The sequence below is a fragment of the Podarcis bocagei genome (genome assembly GCF_964188305.1).
Source record: "Podarcis bocagei genome assembly, chromosome: 10".
In the NCBI taxonomy this organism is placed as follows: Eukaryota; Metazoa; Chordata; class Lepidosauria; order Squamata; family Lacertidae; genus Podarcis; species Podarcis bocagei.
In genome coordinates, this window is record NC_138135.1 from 48,076,868 (window position 1) to 48,095,340 (window position 18,473).

General features: G+C 43.3%; 1 protein-coding gene across 5 annotated transcripts in view; it reads right to left on the reverse strand.

The window, feature by feature from the left end:
- The window catches only part of CNOT2 (CCR4-NOT transcription complex subunit 2), a 58,184-nt gene that overhangs the window by 27,190 nt on the left and 12,521 nt on the right, over positions 1 to 18,473 (reverse strand). The window lies entirely within an intron of this gene.

Sequence of the window (18,473 nt, forward strand, 5' to 3'; positions counted from 1 at the left end):
ATGCTTCTTATTTACTTACTGGGAACATACCAAATACATTGACCAGGTCAAGGGTCCACCGAGTCCAGAACACTGTCTCCAACAGTATCCCACCAAGTGCCAATACAAATCTCAAGCATGGGCATGGATGGAGGTGGTATTCTGGGTTTGTTTTTGTTTTTTAGTGGGCCAGATGGTAACCAAAACAACAACCACCCAGCCACTGAAATATTGCCAGTTAATATGGGCATCATTGTTAGCAACTGAGATATGAAAGCTAGGAACTAAATGACACCTTAAACCTAGGTTATAGGTGCCACAAAGTACTGTCTAGGCACACTTTTTTATAACAAGAATACAAAGTTGAAAATGAATAAACTGCAGCCTGCTCCTCATAAACTGGTAAAATCACATAGTCCAGTCCTCATCTGAAGGCTGCAAAAAAAGTATTAAAAAAATACTTCCCCTGCCCGCCCCCCTAATATTCTTATGAGGGTCCCTTCTTCAGTCTTCAGAATGGCTGGCAGTGGGGAGGCAGAAAAAGGTTCCTTCCAGCAGTGGCAGTTTTAATCTGAAATCTTAGACGCAGACTGAGCCCAGAGCTCAGAAGCTGCTCGCATTAATGAAATTCCCTGTTGCAAAATGCGCCTAAAACAATGAATTTGTCTCATCTTAGTATGTTCAGAAGTGTAAGTTAGAACTAGAATTAATGGGAGGAGTAGAGAAAGACTGGGAAAACGAAGAAAAAGTGAGAGGAAGTGGAATATACAAGAAACCAAGAAAGGAGAGGAAGGGAAGTCCGTCAATGATTGTATTTTTTAATGTAATATATTATGTAATATGTAATTCTTTTTCCTTTTCTTTTTTACTTTCAGGTTTTTTTCTTCTGTTGAAATGAATCAGAAACACAACAACAACAACAACAACAACAACAACAACAACAACAACAACAACAACAACAACAACAACAACAACAGTCTAATCTCCTTTTAAAGCCATCCAAGTTGGTCACCATCACTACCTCCCATGGAAGCAAATTCCATGGCATAGTTTAACTATGCGCTGTGTGGAGTAGTACTTTCTTTTGTCTCCTTCACACAGCACATAAATAGTGGAACTCATTCCCACAGTAGTCACTTCTGTTTATAAATCAACTAAAAGGCACGCAGATACTGTCAAGTTGCTTTTTGTGAACTGGAAAGTACTACGTTGATATAGATGTAAATGTTACTGAAACACATTAAAATGTTATGCAGTATTTTACAGTTATAATTTAGTTTCCCACTGGTTGTTTTTTCCTTTGCCTCCCTAAATTTTGAAGACTGTGGATACAGAAGAGTGTTCCATGACCGCTTGTTTGCCTCACAAGCTTCTCCTCGATAGGGCCAGTCCATAAGAATAAAATGTTAAGGTGAAATGTACTCTTAATGCAGCAATTCAAGGGAATTACTACTTTCTCTAGCACAGTGTTTCCCAAACGTTTTTGGGCAACGGCACACCTGTTTACCGGAAAAAAATCTCGCGGCACACCACCATTAAAGCCCCGCCCCCGTGACGTCATTAGGGGAGCCGGCGGCCCGGGCCTGAGCTGGAAGGAGAGGCGGTGCTTTTCGGCACAAGGCAATCGGCCTGGAATTGTTTCCCGCGCGCTGCGAAAGGGAACAGCTGCGGTCGCGCGAACCCTCCGGCGCTGGGAGGGGAAAGGGCGGAGTCGCAGAGCACCAGCTGGCCGAGCGGTTGCGCGCAGCGTTGCGCTTTTGGAGAGCGTGCGGCTGCTGCTAGGGGATCCGGGGACGTGAGCAGGCCTGGCCCGACCCGGGTTGAAGGAGGACAAGCCGGCAGCGCGCCAAGTGAGTTCGGTTGCGCGCGACGGCCCCCGCTCCCCCCACCCCCGCCGGATCCTCGCCGCCGCCACCTCTCGCCCGCCTCCCTCCCACGGCACACCAGCCGATGTCTCACGGCACAGTAGTGTGCCGCGGAACACCGGTTGGGAAACACTGATCTAGCACATGAAAAGAACTCTGACTCAGTACAGTTGCTAAAGGGCTGAGCCTTCCTTTATGATAAGCAAGTGACCCAGATTCACTTCCTTTAATCTGTCCTTCTCTAACAGCATACAGAGGGCATAACACATCATAGGCAGCCCAGGAATATGGATCTTAACAGGATACAGAGAGAAGCCACAAACAATGTGTAAAATCTAACTGAAAAAAGGGCATGCTTTGATGCTATGCATGCATCTTCACTTAGACGGATGCCCCATTAAATTCAAAGGGCCTTATTCTCTGTTAAGTGCGCATAGGGATTGAGGCCTCAATAGCAGTTACTTTATACACTAAAGTGTATAAGCTTTAAACTAAAAAAGTTGTTAAGCTGCAGTCTTTCATTTCAAGCCGCTTGTGCAGAACTGGTCAAGGGTGCTAAAGGAGTTTCATCAATGTAGCTATCCTTAAAGGCCAAGAGCAGCTCCATCCTCAGTCCCCTTCTTCTTGCAATACAGTCATACCTCGGGTTGAAGTAGCTTCAGCATAAGTGTTTTCGGGCTGCATGCTGCGGCGACCCAGAAGTAACATCGAGCACATTACTTCTGGGTTTCGCTGCTCGCGCATGCGCAGATGGTCAAAATGACGTCACACGCATACGCAGAAGCGGTGAATCGCAACCCATGCAAGCACAGACGCGGGTTACGTTCGCTTCTGGATGCGAGCAGGGCTCTGGAACAGATCCCGTTCACATCCAGAGGTACCAGCTCCATATATAGCCCCAGTACAATACTACAAAAATAAGAAATACAAAAAAGGGCGGGGGGGGGGGGAGAATTCAAACCATCTCTTACATTTAAGAACTCTTTGTTCTTTCTATGGCTACTGCAGAAACAAAAACTGCCATTCATTATATGGCTTCCTTAACCCCCCTGTTTAAGGACAGGAAACGAGAAGTGGGGTTGTTCATTAATTTAGCAGCACCTGCATTTCCAAGGGGAAGGAGAAAGAGTGAGACATTGGCACCGCATGGATTTGCCCCCACATCATTTTTTCCCCACCATACCCATGCAGGAGGTAACTGCTGGGAATGATGGGCTATGACAGTCAGAGCAGCCAGCTACAGAAAGAATGACAAACAAACCATGGGTTGCAAACTACAGATTGTGCCCAAGCCAGATAAAAACTAATGAAATAAGGAAACAAAAGACTTGACTCCATTACAGTTTAATGACTGCATTTTCAATTAATTAGAAACTTTTATTATTGAAGACTGTTTTTATGTTGTACCGTTTGTAAACGGCCTTTTAAGACCGCATACTGAGATAAAGAATAAATTATAGAGAAATATTACAGTAACTCAAGTTTATTTTTAAAACCTCTCTTTAGCTTGATAGTACATCTCTCAAAAAAGTCAAAAGGTACACAAACCACACTACAAAATACAGCAAAGCTATAACGTTACATAAGTTCTGTTCTATCATTGCTTATTTTCTCTAATGAGTTCTGGTAACTATTAAAACTGAGCCACCTACACAACAGACAACGGTTCCATCACTTATTTCTTATTATTTTCCCACACCCAGGAATTATAGATGGTGTATATTTGCATTTATAAACACAGAATATGCTATAAAATGGGGATATTAAAATATAGCAAAACAAGTATTAGAAATTGAGATATGAAAACTAGGAGCTAAATCGCACCTTAAACAGAGGTTATGGGCACAACAACATAATGTCTAGTCTCGCTTTTTATAACAAGAATACACAGCTGAAAATGAATGAACTGCAGCTAAAATATTATGTTCATTTTCCACATAGTCTAGTCCTGCCCCTGCCCACTCCCCTAATATTCCTAACAGGATCTCTTCTCCAGTCTTCAAAGAGTAGCAGCTGGAAGTGGGAAGGCAGAAAAATGTCCTGCTTTCCTACCACTCTGCAGTTTTAATCTGAAATCTTAGGTGCAGTATTGTACCCAGAGCTCAGAAGCTGCTTGCACTAATGAAATTCCCTGTCACAAAGTGCACCTAAAACAATGGGAGTTTTGAACACTGAGCAAAACACTGCCGAGCATGGCTACCGAGGAAATTTTTATTCTGAAACCCAGGAATATGAAAGATTTTAATCCCAGTGCAGGGCTCAAATAAGAAAGTGAAATATTTTTCCAACGCTGGAAATACAAAACTGAGCAATATGAAAATACAATTCAGAGTTCGGCTTTAGTAGAAATGCTTTAAGGAATTACGTATAAATAAGTTTTAAGTTTTAAGCTTTAGGGCTTTTTATGGTAAGATAAGGTTAAAATAAATTAAGGTAAATTAATGACAGAATATAGTGAAAGATGGAAAGGATTTGCTGAGATAATTAATAACTAGAATACAAAAAAGGGAGGCGTGAGGAGGTCAATGAAACAAGTTAATGAAAGATAAAGATTTGGGAATATTGGATTTGGTTTTTAAATTTTTTGTCTGCTTTTGTTTTTGGTTTTGTTGTATTGTGTGTTTTGTTTTTTCCCTTTTTTACTTTTTATTGACTTATATTGTTGGATTCCTTTTTTTTACTCTGTTTTTTTATTTTTTGGATGTATTGTAACTTTTTATTGTCTCTTCCCCCCCCCCCCGCTTTTTTTGTAATTGTTAAACTTTTAATAAATATCATTTAAAAAAAAAATACAATTCAGAGTTCAATGACAACATATTTTCCTATCTTTAAACTCTGGATATCTCGTGTCCCTCATCCATCAGGAATGAAATAATCTCTATATTCAAGACCATAGCCTTCTCTCAGCAAAATTACCTATGTGATCTAACATCAGCATTTGTTTTTGTGAACCAACTGTCTTTTAAATTGCTCCCTCCTGGATCCAGCATCCTGCATCCCATTTCCCACAGTTGCCAGGCAGATGCTTTTGGCAAACTCCCAAGCAGGACATAAAGACCACAGTCCTCTCAATTAACACAGAAGAATGCACTAATGGATGGGGATAGGATGATAACGCACCATTTTTAGCCAGCTAGGAAAAGCCTGGGCCATGAGCTTACACAGCTCCAACTCTTGTCTCTCTCTACTTCCATGCAGGCAGGGGTGAAAGAATTGAAACTAGTATGGACATGCCACATACAGAAATGAAGCACTGCTCAACACAAGAAGATGCCTTAAGTCTCTCACATATAACTAAACACTTGATTGAACACATACAATTTTTGTACACAACATTGGGCTTTTTTTAGAAAAGTTGTTGAGTTTTGTTGAGCCCCCACTCAATGAAGCTTTTGAGCTTTTTTTATATAATGAAAATCACCAAAAAAATCAACACTTACGATATAGACTGCCATACACCCGGGTTTTTAATCGGCCATAGGAAATTCTGCCTGGACGAATTTCGACAGACTGGCTGTTTTTGACAGACGGATCCCAGATATGTCCAGGAAATTCCGGACGTATGGCAGCCCTATGTGGCTTATACTGAGCAAAGGAAAGCAGGGGCACCCTGCCACGCTCCACCCCCTCCAGCGCATCACTTTCCCCCTTCCAAGATTATAGGACACTCCTTGTTTCAGAACGTGACCACCCAACACATGGAGGGCAGAAAAGAATAAAAAAGTGTTGCACTGGAGTGGGATGGAGTTTGGCAGCATGCCCCTCCTCTTCCTTGCACAATGACAAAAACCTGAAATACAGTGGTACCTCGGGTTAAGTACTTAATTCGTTCCGGAGGTCCGTTCTTAACCTGAAACTGTTCTTAATCTGAAGCACCACTTTAGCTAATGGGGCCTCCCACTGCTGCCACACCGCTGCTGAACGATTTCTGCTCTCATCCTAAAGCAAAGTTCTTAACCTGAAACACTATTTCTGGGTTAGCAGAGTCTGTAACCTGAAGCGGCTGTAACCCGAGGTACCACTGTATATGGTGTTTGCAGAAATCTATGCAACTTGTTCACATACAAACCCCCTTTAAAAAAAAAAAAAGTATTTAGACCCAGAATACAATATGGCAAAATATTCTATGCTAGAGATGGTATTTGAATGTGTTATTTTGACAACTTTTTATTATGTTAGGCTGCATCAAGTGGAAATGGAAGGATCAGACAATTATTTCATTTATTTGAAAATGAACTTTTCACACCCAGGTAACTTTCTGAATTGGCTTTTCACATCCATGATAGCAACAAGAGGAAATCAATTACATTCCAGAAGAAGGCATTTACTCCTGCCTGAGCAGGTTAGAATATGTGAACCAAATCAAATAAATGAAATAAAGAAAGGAGTAATATTTACTCAAGTCACATGCAGCACATATGAAAAACAAAATTCAATATTTTTCTTTTTTAATTTTCCACCCTGAGATGATCCAAGGTGGCTTAAGTATGTTGGAAAGTTTTTGGTTAGAATAGGTGATCTGTGAGGAAGAATTTTAACACGGATTTCTGATCAGCTTTTGGAATAGCTAAACTCATTTGAAAAGCTGCCTATCTGGCTAGAATCAGCAAGCAAGCTTAAAATAATCAGCCTAGGAGTATTTGTGGCTTTCCATTGCCTTTGCTGTCAACTTGCCACTCAGGGGGCCAATGGGAAGACAAACTAGAGAAAATTGTATTGCTGCAAGTTATTCTGACACAATTAATAATGTAATGTAATATAGCAATGCCAACAGAACATTAGGACATCAAAATGTGTTAAATTGTATGGTTTATTATTATAAGAAGGGATGGATGGGAAACTGCTTTCTGGATTTCTCTCCCGTTACTACAAAATCTGGATGAATCAATTTGTGCTGATACTAAATTAAATAAAAATATTATAGCAGATTTCAGAATAGACATTTTAACTGATGCTGGAGCAAAGCTATGAAACAATTTCTACCATGGCTCCCTACAGCAATAAAAGAAATGAAGTGAAGTACAACTAACAGTCAATTCAAATTCTGATGAAAATAGAATTTTAGGACTGCCATTTAAGAACAGAATAGTCTGCATCAACAACAATTTTGTCTAGTTCATTAGCAAGAGATATTCTTTCCTTGTTAAACATGCCAAAGATTCATCCTAACACTGCTTTTTAAATTCCTTTTTGCATGACTGTCTTATCACATGTACATTCCCCAAAGAGAGTAACCTACAGAAGACTCTTAAGGAGGGTCTTCAAAACACAGCACAAAGTGAGTTCTTCACTTACCGTACCTTTGCAGGCAGAAACACCTGCAAATCCCAGTGCAAGTTCAGAAGTGGACCTGAGCTCTCCTAAAGTCATCTGTGAATGCCAGAGGATGTGGGCTGGGGCAGGGTACACAATGTTAGTTATGGCCCCCTTCACTTTTTTTCTCTAAACTAAAAAAACCCAAATGCTGCAGCTCTTTCCTTAGAAGATAGTTGCTCCACATCCCCCCTAATAATTCTGGTGGCCCTTCTGTGCACCTTTTCTACCTCTATAATATTCTTTTCAAGATGCAGCAACTAGACCTATTTACAGTATCCCAACTGTGGTTGCACCATATATTTTTATAAAGGAATTGCAATATTGCCAGTTTTATTTTCCACCCCTTTCCTAATGATCCTCAGCCATAGACTTTGTCTTTCTCACAAATGCTGAAAAAGAGGGCCAACTGTTTCCTTGAGCTATCTATGACAAGATCAGGATCCCTTTCACTGTGAGTGAAAGCCCCAACACTTACACTTTACACTTATTTGACTGAACCACAATTACCATTTAAATACCAATTCACCCAGTTTAGAGTGAACCTTTTGGAATGCCTTGAAATCCCTTTTATTTTATCACCCCAAATGACTTGGTGTCACCAGCAAAGCTGTCTACCTCCCTGCTCACCTCCAGGTAATTTATCAACAAGTTAAAGGGGTCCCAATACAAATCCTTGAGGACATCACTTTTTACATCTCTCCATTGTGATAATTGTCCATTTCTCCTTCCTCTCTGCTTGCTGTTCTTTGGCCATTTGTCAATCCCTAAAGAGGCCTGTTAAAATAATTTTCACCCCACTTTATATATTGTATTAACCTCACGTAGATAATTTATATATAAGATCAAAGCAAGGATGCATATACAGAAAGGATCCAGGCATTTCCACGAAAAGGCACATTCACTATAGAGTACTAATATTCAAAAGAAATACCGTTAACTCAGTAATGTGTTCACTGAACACCTGGCGTTTCTACCAGTGGCTTCTCAAATTACAATTAAACAAGCTATATTGTGTCCGTTCCTTTTGACTACAACATAATGGGTCACAGAAGGTACAGTAGACATCTGAGGAAATAGATGTGGCAATAGATTCAATGAAACAGTGTCACCTTTCCTTCCCCCTCTCTCTCCACTGAGATATATTAATAAAAGTATGAGATTTCTATTAATAAGGCCACAAAAGTTGCTGGCCTTCAAAAAAAGGTCTGCCAGCTCTCAGCAGGCTGAGAACTCTGTCCTGCAGCCTAATCCATTTTAATGCCGGACACAGAGGAGGCGACTTCTCTCCTCTAGTTCAGTGTTTCCCAACCGGTGTTCCGCGGCACACTAGTGTGCCGCCGAACGTTGCCTTGTGTTCCGTGGGAGGGAGACGGGCGAGTCGGGCGGCGAGAGGCGGGGCGGCGGCAGCGAGCACACGCGGGGCGGCGAGCGAGCGAGCTCCCACATCCCATCGCCGCTCGCTTCGGCCAGCCTACTGGAGGAAGGCGCGAAAACCTCGCGCATGCGCAGGCCTTCCGCCTGCGACAGCCCAGTAGGCCGGCCGAAGCGAGCGGCAATGGGATGTGGGAGGGAGCTCGCTCGCCGCCCCGCATGTGCTCGCCGCCCGACTCGCCCGCCTCCCTCCCACGGCACACCAGCCTACCTCCGTGGGAGGGAGGCGGGCGAGTCGGGCGGCGAGAGGCGGGGCGGCGGCGGCGAGCGCCTCGGGTGAGTCAGTCCGGCCTTAAGCCCTCCTGCAGTTTATTATATGGAGTTTCCTTCTTTCTGATGAAACGATATGCTTTTTTGCAGCAGCTCCGGGTGCTTCCTCTCCCCTCCCTCCCTCCTCGCTCGTGATGCAATTCCCGCAGCAATTTACACGGCTGGGAACCCGGGAGGCGCTAGGACCCAGCCGAGCTCGCCGTGTAAGTTCTGGCTGCGGCTGGACTGCTCGGCTCGAATTACGGAGCTCCCCGACGTGCCGAGCTCGCCGTCTCACCGACCGGCCTCCTCCTCCTCTACCCGAGGAATTGCAACAAAACCCGCCCTTATCAGCTCCGCGGCGGTCAGTCGATAGCGCGGCCCTGCGCGCACCAGCGCCCAGACATGAGCTGACGTCAATGCAGGCGCAATAATAATAATAATAAAACCCGTGTTATTTTTTGCCGATCCAAAGTGCTGGCAGGGTGGCCAACACTTAACGTGTGAACCCGAGTCCGACACGGGCCCCGACCCGCTTTTACATCACTCCTCTTGTTGTGCATTGCAAGGAAAAGCCCGATGAAAATGCGCCTAATACCAAGTACTTTTGCGGGGAGTGGGGGTGTCCTGATCTTTGCAGCAACAAAACACGCACACATCCCTCTACAGGCCGCTTTGTGGAAGATTCACTTCTTCGGCTGCTTGTCAAAATAATGTAACCTGACTGCTAATGCAACTGTTACTTTTCGTGGCCATATACCTACACGGTTAAGGTCTTTGGGAGAGCACACTGTAAATAGAAACTTACACTTTCGTGCGTCCCTCCCGGCGCGACGCTGCGCGCTGACGTCACGGGGCTGTAATGGTGGTGTGCCTCGAGATTTTTTTCATCAAACAAGTGTGCCTTTGCCCAAAAAAGGTTGGGAAACACTAGTTCACTCTAGTTCACTACTTTCTGAGCTGAGCATGATGGAGGGACCAGGCACTTCTTCCCTCCTCCACCAATCTGCTCACTCAGCTGAATGGATTCCTGGTTACCTATGGCTTCCAAGTTAGTGATTAAAGACAAGTCTGAGCTAGTGGACTGCAAAGTTATAAAGCAAAACAAGCTCTAGGAGGGATTCTCTCTAAAATAAAATGAAAAGGGAGCACTGAATGCTAGCAAGCAATGCATTCTGAGCTACGATGGAACCTTATGTTATAGGGGACAGAAATCACATTACAGTGGTACCTCGGGTTACATATGCTTCAGGTTACATACACTTCAGGTTACAGACTCCGCTAACCCAAAAATAGTGCTTCAGGTTAATAACTTTGCTTCAGGATGAGAACAGAAATCGTGCTCTGGCGGCGTGGCGGCAGCAGAAGGCCCCATTAGCTAAAGTGGTGCTTCAGGTTAAGAACAGTTTCAGGTTAAGTATGGACCTCCGGAACGAATTAAGTACTTAACCCGAGGTACCACTGCATTAACCAGTCAGGAAAATAGTTCATCTGGTTAGTACAGATGTTGGTTGATGACAGACACCTCCATCTTCAGCTTTCTTAAGCAGGTCAGCAGAAAAGCTTATTTACTGCATTTATCTCCTTCCTATTGCTCTAAGGACATTGTTCACACACACCCTCATCAGTTAATGCCTACGACGACCCTGCAAGGCAGGTGAAGAGGTTGCGATCAACTCCAAGGTCACCTTGTGAGCTTCATGACTGAGTAGGGATTTGAACCCTGATCTCCCAGGTCCTAGTCCAACACTCCAACCACTAAACCACCCTGGCTTCCTACTGTCCTTCTGCTATGGGGCAGTTCTATAAATTGAATTGGTTAATCAATATGGGGAAAGCAAAATGTACCTTAGAGAAGGATCTGAAATCTTTTCCTTGAAGCTTGGATATATTTTATTCTGGAAGTTGTCAACTGCTGTGAGATTTAAAATATGAAGCGGCATAGAAATAAAAATGAAAATAAATTCTATGGGGGGGGTGCCTAGACATTACATGACGGTGACAGTAACTGAGGTTTAAGCTGGCATTTGGCGATTAGCTTACACATCTGAGTTTCTAAGACTGATAGAAACATGGGAAGCTGCCTTACACCATATGAGATCACTGTCCCATCCAGCCCAGTATTGTCTATGCCTGGTTTTAGGCAGGAATCTTTAGTAGCCCTACTTGGAGAAGCTGGGGATTGAATCTGTATCATTCTGCATGCAAACCTGATGCTCTACAATTGAACCCTGCCCAAAGTTCAAAGAAATCAGCATCTGAAGACACACTTAAATCCTGGTTTCCCTGAACAAACCAGTTAGAATTAATTGTCGCTTGCAAAGTTCAGACATAATGGGAAGCTGCAGGTTATTTGAAACAGAAAGTGGAAGCTCTTTATCTCTACGCTCACATGCAAAGGAAGGGAAATGGGAAGGGAGAGAAGCTGAGGCTTACCAAAGTTTATTCTCATAATCCAAAATCATTGCTTACTATTGTATGAGCTATTTGGTAAACCTCACTGATAAGCAATTGCCCTCAACATGTTTGCTTTTCCAAAGATACTCAATAAAGCTACTTACTTGGCATAGTTTTTATGTATCTTAAGATACTTTTTTCTTGCTTTAAAGCATGTTTACCTTACTCTTCTGCTGAAGAGGCTCCTTGAGGGGCCCACATAAGATCAAACCAAATAGCAAGGTAGCCCCTGCCTGCAGACTCACAATCATTCTAAAACATGTGACACAAAAGGAAAAAGTGATGAGGAAAGAGGAAAAACAAGCTAACTTGGGTACAAATAGTTTTTCATAGTTCTTCTAATGATCAACTGAAATCGGAGTTCAGGGAGAGAAGCTAATGGAGTGCTCCTCCTTTCCATCACTTCCTCTGCTGCAAGCAGATTTGTCCTCATCAATGATAAAATACTTTGCACTGTTCTGCTAAGAAGTTGAGAGTTGTACCACAAAGCCTGCAGTCCTATACCTAATTATTTAATAGCAAGCTCAAATGAACTCCACAAGTTTTACTTCTGAGTAGACATTTACCAGACTGCAAAATCGATTGAATGGGAAACACATTTTAGCTTTCAGCATATATCTATTTTCTGATAACACTATCTATGTTCATGTAAACAGTTACTTCAGTCTAAAGAATGAACTGTAGGGTTTAATATTAACTTCAATATTATTCACTTAGAAAAGATGGGCAATAATAAGTCCTTAACTTCTGTCCCAAGGATGAGTGATTACTCAATAGTAAGCCTAGCTGTGTTAAGTGGGACGTGCTTCCAGGTAGTGGGACCAGATTCCAGCATCAGTTATGCTACTATGAACAATATCTCAGATTTTAGCAGGATAGTTGATCCAGTAGAAGTTTTCATTGATGGAAAGGAGGTGATTTCACTTCCCTATGCAGTGCCCTTTGTTTTCTAAATCTGCTCCAGAGGCTTGGATGACTTTTTCGAACAGTGTGATACACAGCAGTTTTCAGAAAATGGATTTATATACCCTCAGCTATACACAGAACGACAGACTAGAATTATAAATTGTAGAGTTGGAAGGACCATGAGGGTCATCTACACCACCACCCTGCAATTCAGGAATCATGAAATACTTTCTTGGAAGTTTTTTTGTTCTTTAATGTCAATATAACTCTTGCAATTCTATTTCGGAAGCTAAGCTATGGCTAAATTATCACCTATATGTGCTTTTTACAGAAATGCAGTGAGTTACTTGGAAGTACTTATCTGTGTTAACTGCAACCAAAAAACAAGCAGGTGTCACTTTAAGCTACATAATGCTGCCAGGCAATTTTAACCCTTCAACACTTTTATTTTTTAACGGTAACAATCTGATATTGGGGTCCAAAGATCCCATTAAAGTTCAGGCTAGAAATAAAGGTTATAACTGATTTCATTATGAGAGTGTTAATGCTTACGTCCAGAAAAGGCCAACTAGGAGTAGGATTAGTCCCAAAGGGCAGAAGAGGGGAAACCTTTTCGGCCCAAGTGCCACATTCCCTTCATAACAACCTTCTGAGAGTCACATGCAAGTGGTAGGTGGAGCCAGGGGCAAAAGTGGACAGAGCAATAAAAGTAAAATATACCTCCGTACAGTAAGTTAGTTTCTATATACGCTCGCATACACTTCTCTATCCTCCATCCAGGCAAGCAACAGGCAGTAACAAGAGTTCAGGGAAGCATTCCAACTAGGCAAAAACATTCAAGGGGTGTGTGAAGCATGGCTGTTGAGAGATGTGCATGGGAAGTGAGGGTGTGTTTCCTAGGGAAGAGTTCCAAGCACAGGGAGGCCTGAGATTCAACACCACTGCCCTAGGCAAAATTTACTCCTGGAGTTCAACAGACTCCTGCAATGCTTTGTATTGGGGTTTCTCTGTTTTCTGATACAGGACTGTACAGATCTAATTCCCTCCACCACCAGCAGCCCCCCAAAAACCCTCCAGTATCCATTAAGTGGTATTACAAAAAAGGGGGGGAATTTATTATACAGCTGGAATGCTGTTGTTTTCTCTATCCTATTTTGAGAAGTTGATGGGAATAGAACAGACCCCAGTTACCTTTGGCATTACCTTTGGCACTTCCCTTTCCCATTCGTTTCAAAAGCAGTAAAGCAGCTTAGTAAGTTAATGTAAATTATAAGAAATTGTAAATGGCGGTGGGAGGTGAAACACCGCAGGACAATTGGTCCCACAATTGTGAAGAGAACGTGGAATATATGATGGTTCATGTTTGCTCAAAAGTATTTCCAAAAGCCGCTGGAGTGCACAACACCACCAGTAAGGTAGCTAGGGTTCATAACAACCCACACTAAGGTAAGAGGTTTAAGAGTTATTTATCGTTGTAATTAACAATAATTTTGTTCTTTGCTTTTCATTGTTAAAATTTAATTAAAAATTGTTAATAAAAAAGTAGAGCTTATTTGTCATAATCTGGCACACACTTAACTCAAACTTGTCTTATCAGTGGAAATTAATGAGTGTAGCAGTGCTATTTGAAAGCCATTTTAAAATACGTATTTTTGAAAGATTAATTATAATTAAATTATTTTGTAGTTTTCAAGTTTAAGTCACTGCTTACAATTATAACACTAGTTTACCTTCAGATATTTCAAAGTGTTTTCAAGAGTTTTGGGTATTTTCCTTAGAAATCTTAACAATCATGAAACATTGCAGCTAAACAATACGTGCACTTATGACAATTAAAGTAAAATGGGGTTTCAAAAACATGCAACTGTTTTAAACTGATGGGGCTAACTGATTCCATTTTGAATAGATGTCTGGAACAAGACAATGGAAAAAAGAGAAATGTCCCTACTGTCCACACAACAAAGAATTAAAATGTAATTTACTTTCCTAATAAAGTAAATAGAAGACAACAATACAGAAAATTCAACCTAGGATAAATTCTTCTCCAAGCCATCCTGTCAACAGGAGTTTTGCAGAAGCTAATTACCAGTAATTAATCTTTGTCTCTTAACATTTAGAAATAAGGGAAACCCTTGCCAATAGTAAACAGAAGACAACTTTTTTAAAACAACATTTTATTTGATATGTATCTCAAGTTATGGACACTTTACAAATTTGTGTGTATTTTTTATAAACAAAACTATAAGCATACATTTTAGAAAGATAACTTTCCAATAAAGCTAGACCTTTCAAAAAGGAAGCCAACTTCAATACACGTACCTAAATTTATCAGCACTTCCAGTATAAAATCTACTTCTGTGTTTTTAAGTGGTTACCTCCCAGTTTCATTTTCTATAATCTCACGGACATTCGAGTGCCGCCTCATTCTCATCCAAACCAATTTTCTGGAGAGTCAACTTTTAACCTCCAAACTAACCAAACTTTTTTAAAAAAGCAAAAACATTAGTGCTGATACACAAGTGCAGCAGGATTAATATCTTATGAATTTCTCTTGCTGTCAGAAGGTGTTTGATATATTCTGTTAGTATCTAAACTCCTTACTTCCTCCTAGATGAATGAGAATGGAACAGTATCACTGTAATGGGGAAAAATATGAATGACTTCAGAAGACGAGATAGAATACATACAGACATCATCTTAGATTCCAAAGAATATAGAAACTATATTTGTGATATTCCATGAAGCAGTTCTACATTACCGTAGTTCTACATTCTATTTTTTATATATATTTTAAAAAGTTTGTGTCATTTCAGTGATCTACACAATAGCTCAGAGACCAAGTACCGGTACTCAATGTTGTACTTCTAGCTCAGTGTTTCCCAACCTTTTTTGAGCAAAGGCACACTTGTTTGATGAAAAAAATCTCGAGGCACACCACCATTACAGCCCCGTGACGTCAGCGCGCAGCGTCGCGCCGGGAGGGACGCACAAAAGTGTAAGTTTCAATTTTTTTCCCTCCCCTCCTGTGTAAAGGGGAATGCACTCTGCTAAGTAAAGGCACTTGCCACAGCAGCGTCAACGTCACAGCACCCACCGGCACCCAAGAGAGAAGGGGTCTCAGCAGCCCTTTTGCCAGGAAGAGGAGCAAGAACGAGAGGAGGAGGAAGAGAGTCCCCCCAAAAAAACATTCTCCTTTTGATCTTCCTTATTTGCAATTCCTCATTGCAAAACAGCGGTTGATATACAGCTGATTTTTTTGTTATTACAGTCCCCACCCCCTCACCTAGAAAAACACCACCTGTCAATTTTTTATTATTATTATTATTATTATTATTATTATTATTATTATTATTATTATTATTATTATTCCCCGCCACTCTGGGAGGCTGAAGCCCTTTAAGGCTTCCTTCTGTCCACTCTCTGTGAATTACCTGCCCGGAGCGGGTTTCGGGGGGGGGGCGCTGCTGCCGGTGTCCTCCCCGTCGAGTCTCGCCTTGCCCAGCGCGTGGCGGCCGCCCTTTCCCACACTCTGCCGGCTGCGCTGCCAAGCCCCGCGGCTCGGCCTGTCAGCGTTACCGGGCTCGGCGTGCGGTAATTCCCAAAGAAAGCCGGCGGTGCTTGAAGAGCTGGCAAGCCCCCATTTGCATGTCTGTTTTCCGCAGCCCTTGGAGAGGATTAAGTTCCCTCCTTCCTGCCGGGGAACCTCCAAGCTTTGGGGGTGGGGGGGGAGGAAGCAGCAAAGCGAGGCAGGAAGGAGAGCGCGGCTGGGTGAGCTTTGGCAGGGGCAGGGAATGAGAGCCGCGAGGCGGGCGCTGTGGACGGAAGCGCTGCCCGCCGAGCTCGCAGGCAGCCAGGCAGGCAGACGGCGAGAGCCCCGCGCTGGGCGGCCTCCGCCGCCCCGCCTCTCGCCGCCCGACTCGCCCGCCTCCCTCCCACGGAGGTAGGCTGGTGTGCCGTGGGAGGGAGGCGGGCGAGTCGGGCGGCGAGCACACGCGGGGCAGCGAGCGAGCTCCCTCCCGCATCCCGTCGCCGCTCGCTTCGGCCGGCCTACTGGGCTGTCGCAGGCGGAAGGCCTGCGCATGCGCGAGGTTTTCGCGCCTTCCTCCAGTAGGCCGGCCGAAGCGAGCGGCGATGGGATGTGGGAGGGAGCTCGCTCGCCGCCCCGCGTGTGCTCGCCGCCGCCGCCCCGCCTCTCGCCGCCCGACTCGCCCGCCTCCCTCCCACGGAACACAAGGCAACGTTCCGCGGCACACTAGTGTGCCGCGGAACACCGGTTGGAAAACACTGTTCTAGCTATCTTTTAAGACAATTGCAATATAGAGAGAATACCCGAAGAGCCAAAGGTTTCTTAAAACTTTGTTCTAAAGATGGAAACTCCTTATCTATTTCAACTTTTAAAATTTAACCTTAAAGCAGTCTGCCTCTTTTTAGCAGTGCAAACAGCTGCAATAGATATATCAAAGAGTGGAAAGATGTTGAACAGAAGCAAGGGAAGAAAATCAGCTTCCATGCCGAAAAGCAATGATCTGGCACAAAAGACCAGGAAGTCGGTTGCATGAACTCTTTAAGAGCATCCTCTCTTTTTCTGCAGTGTGGTTGGGAGCAGACTTCTTACAACATTGTTTTGAAAAACAATAACAACAGGAGTGATTTTAACATACAGTTGTGACACAAGACCATCTATTCCACTCCACTCTAAGCATCCTCAACTTTGGAGACTAGAATGTGGCTCAGGAATAAATTTTTAATGGATGAAGAAAGGGCAAGGAGGAAAACTAAATTTACTTTATTGACACATTCTAAAAAGCAGCAGCATTCTTGTGAGTTTGGCATTGTCTGCTTCGATGGTAGCTTTGGTGCTCTACTATTGCTAAACTATAAAATAGAAATGCTTTACAGAGGTTCAATAACCGGGTGAGCGCTCCTTCATTAGAATAATTACAAACCTGAGTAAGTTTCATGTTGGTACTCTCTCAGAGGGTCTCAGCCTGGTGTTGGGCAGACTGGGAGTACTGGTGGTCTATCAAGCCCCCTGTTGCCCAAATGCACCCCTGACTAAGCTGGCCAAAATTGTATCTCACATGGTGTTGGAGGACTTCAGTATCCATGCAGAAACTGATGTTAGGCCTGCTCAGCACTTTATAGTCTTCATGACAACCATGGGGCTGTCTCAGTCATCGGTCCAACAAAATGAGCAGTGCACACCCTCAATGTAGTCTTTACTCCAAGTGATGAACAGTGAAACAAAGTTGTGACAGGGCGCAATGCAGTTCCTTGTTCTAGTTGGATCATTACCTGGTGAAGATTAGACTAATTACTGCTATTCCCCCGAAAGGTCATGGGCCTTTTTGAATGGTCTATCCTCGGGGATTGATGGAATGTGAGGGGTTCCTGAATCTGAACTGGGGATCTTTCAGAAGAGAAAGCTGATCATCTTGTCAATGCCCCAGTTTCACTATGAAATAGTGAGCTGAAATGAGTGATTGACATGATCACTACTAAGTGTCCTCACTGCCGTTGTGGAGCCCCAGTGGCTCTTTTGTATTCTGAAGAGCTTCGTACCATGAAGCAAACTAGATGAAGACTAAAGCGCAAATGCTGCAAGTCTGACTCTGAAGCAGATTGAACGCTTGTCAGTGGGCATAATCTTGTCTACCATGGTGCAGTACAGGCTGCAAAGAAGGCTCATATCACAGCTTGGATTGCTTCTTCTAATAGCAAGCTGGCAAAATTATTTCACAGTCTGGAGGTTACTGGCTCCCACTCTAGGGGTGGGAACTTTGGTGCATTCAAGGACCTGCTGTGACCAACTGGCTACACAATTTGAGGATAGGGTTGCTTGACTTCCGAGTGACCTTGACTCTTCAATTATTGTAGTTCCAGATGAAGTATCCAAAACCAGAGTTGGTGGTGTGCTGTGGGATTGGTTTCAGCTTGTACAGGCAACTGATGTGGACAAAGTGCTGGCGGTAATACATCCAACCATATGCCCTCCTAACCCTGTCCCCAACTGGCTTATTAAATCTAAGGCTTGACTGCTTAGCTCCAAAGCACGGTTAACACTTCCCATGGTGCAGCCTCTCCTTAAAAACCCCAGCTCTGGACCCCTTGGAGTGGAATAATTACAGTGGCACCTCAAGTTACAAGCGCCTCAGGTTACAAACACCACTAACCTGGAAGAGTTACCTCGAGTTGAGAACTTTGCCCCAGGATGAGAACGGAAATCGTGTGCCGGCGGCGCAGCAGCAGTAAGAGGCTCCATTAGCGAAA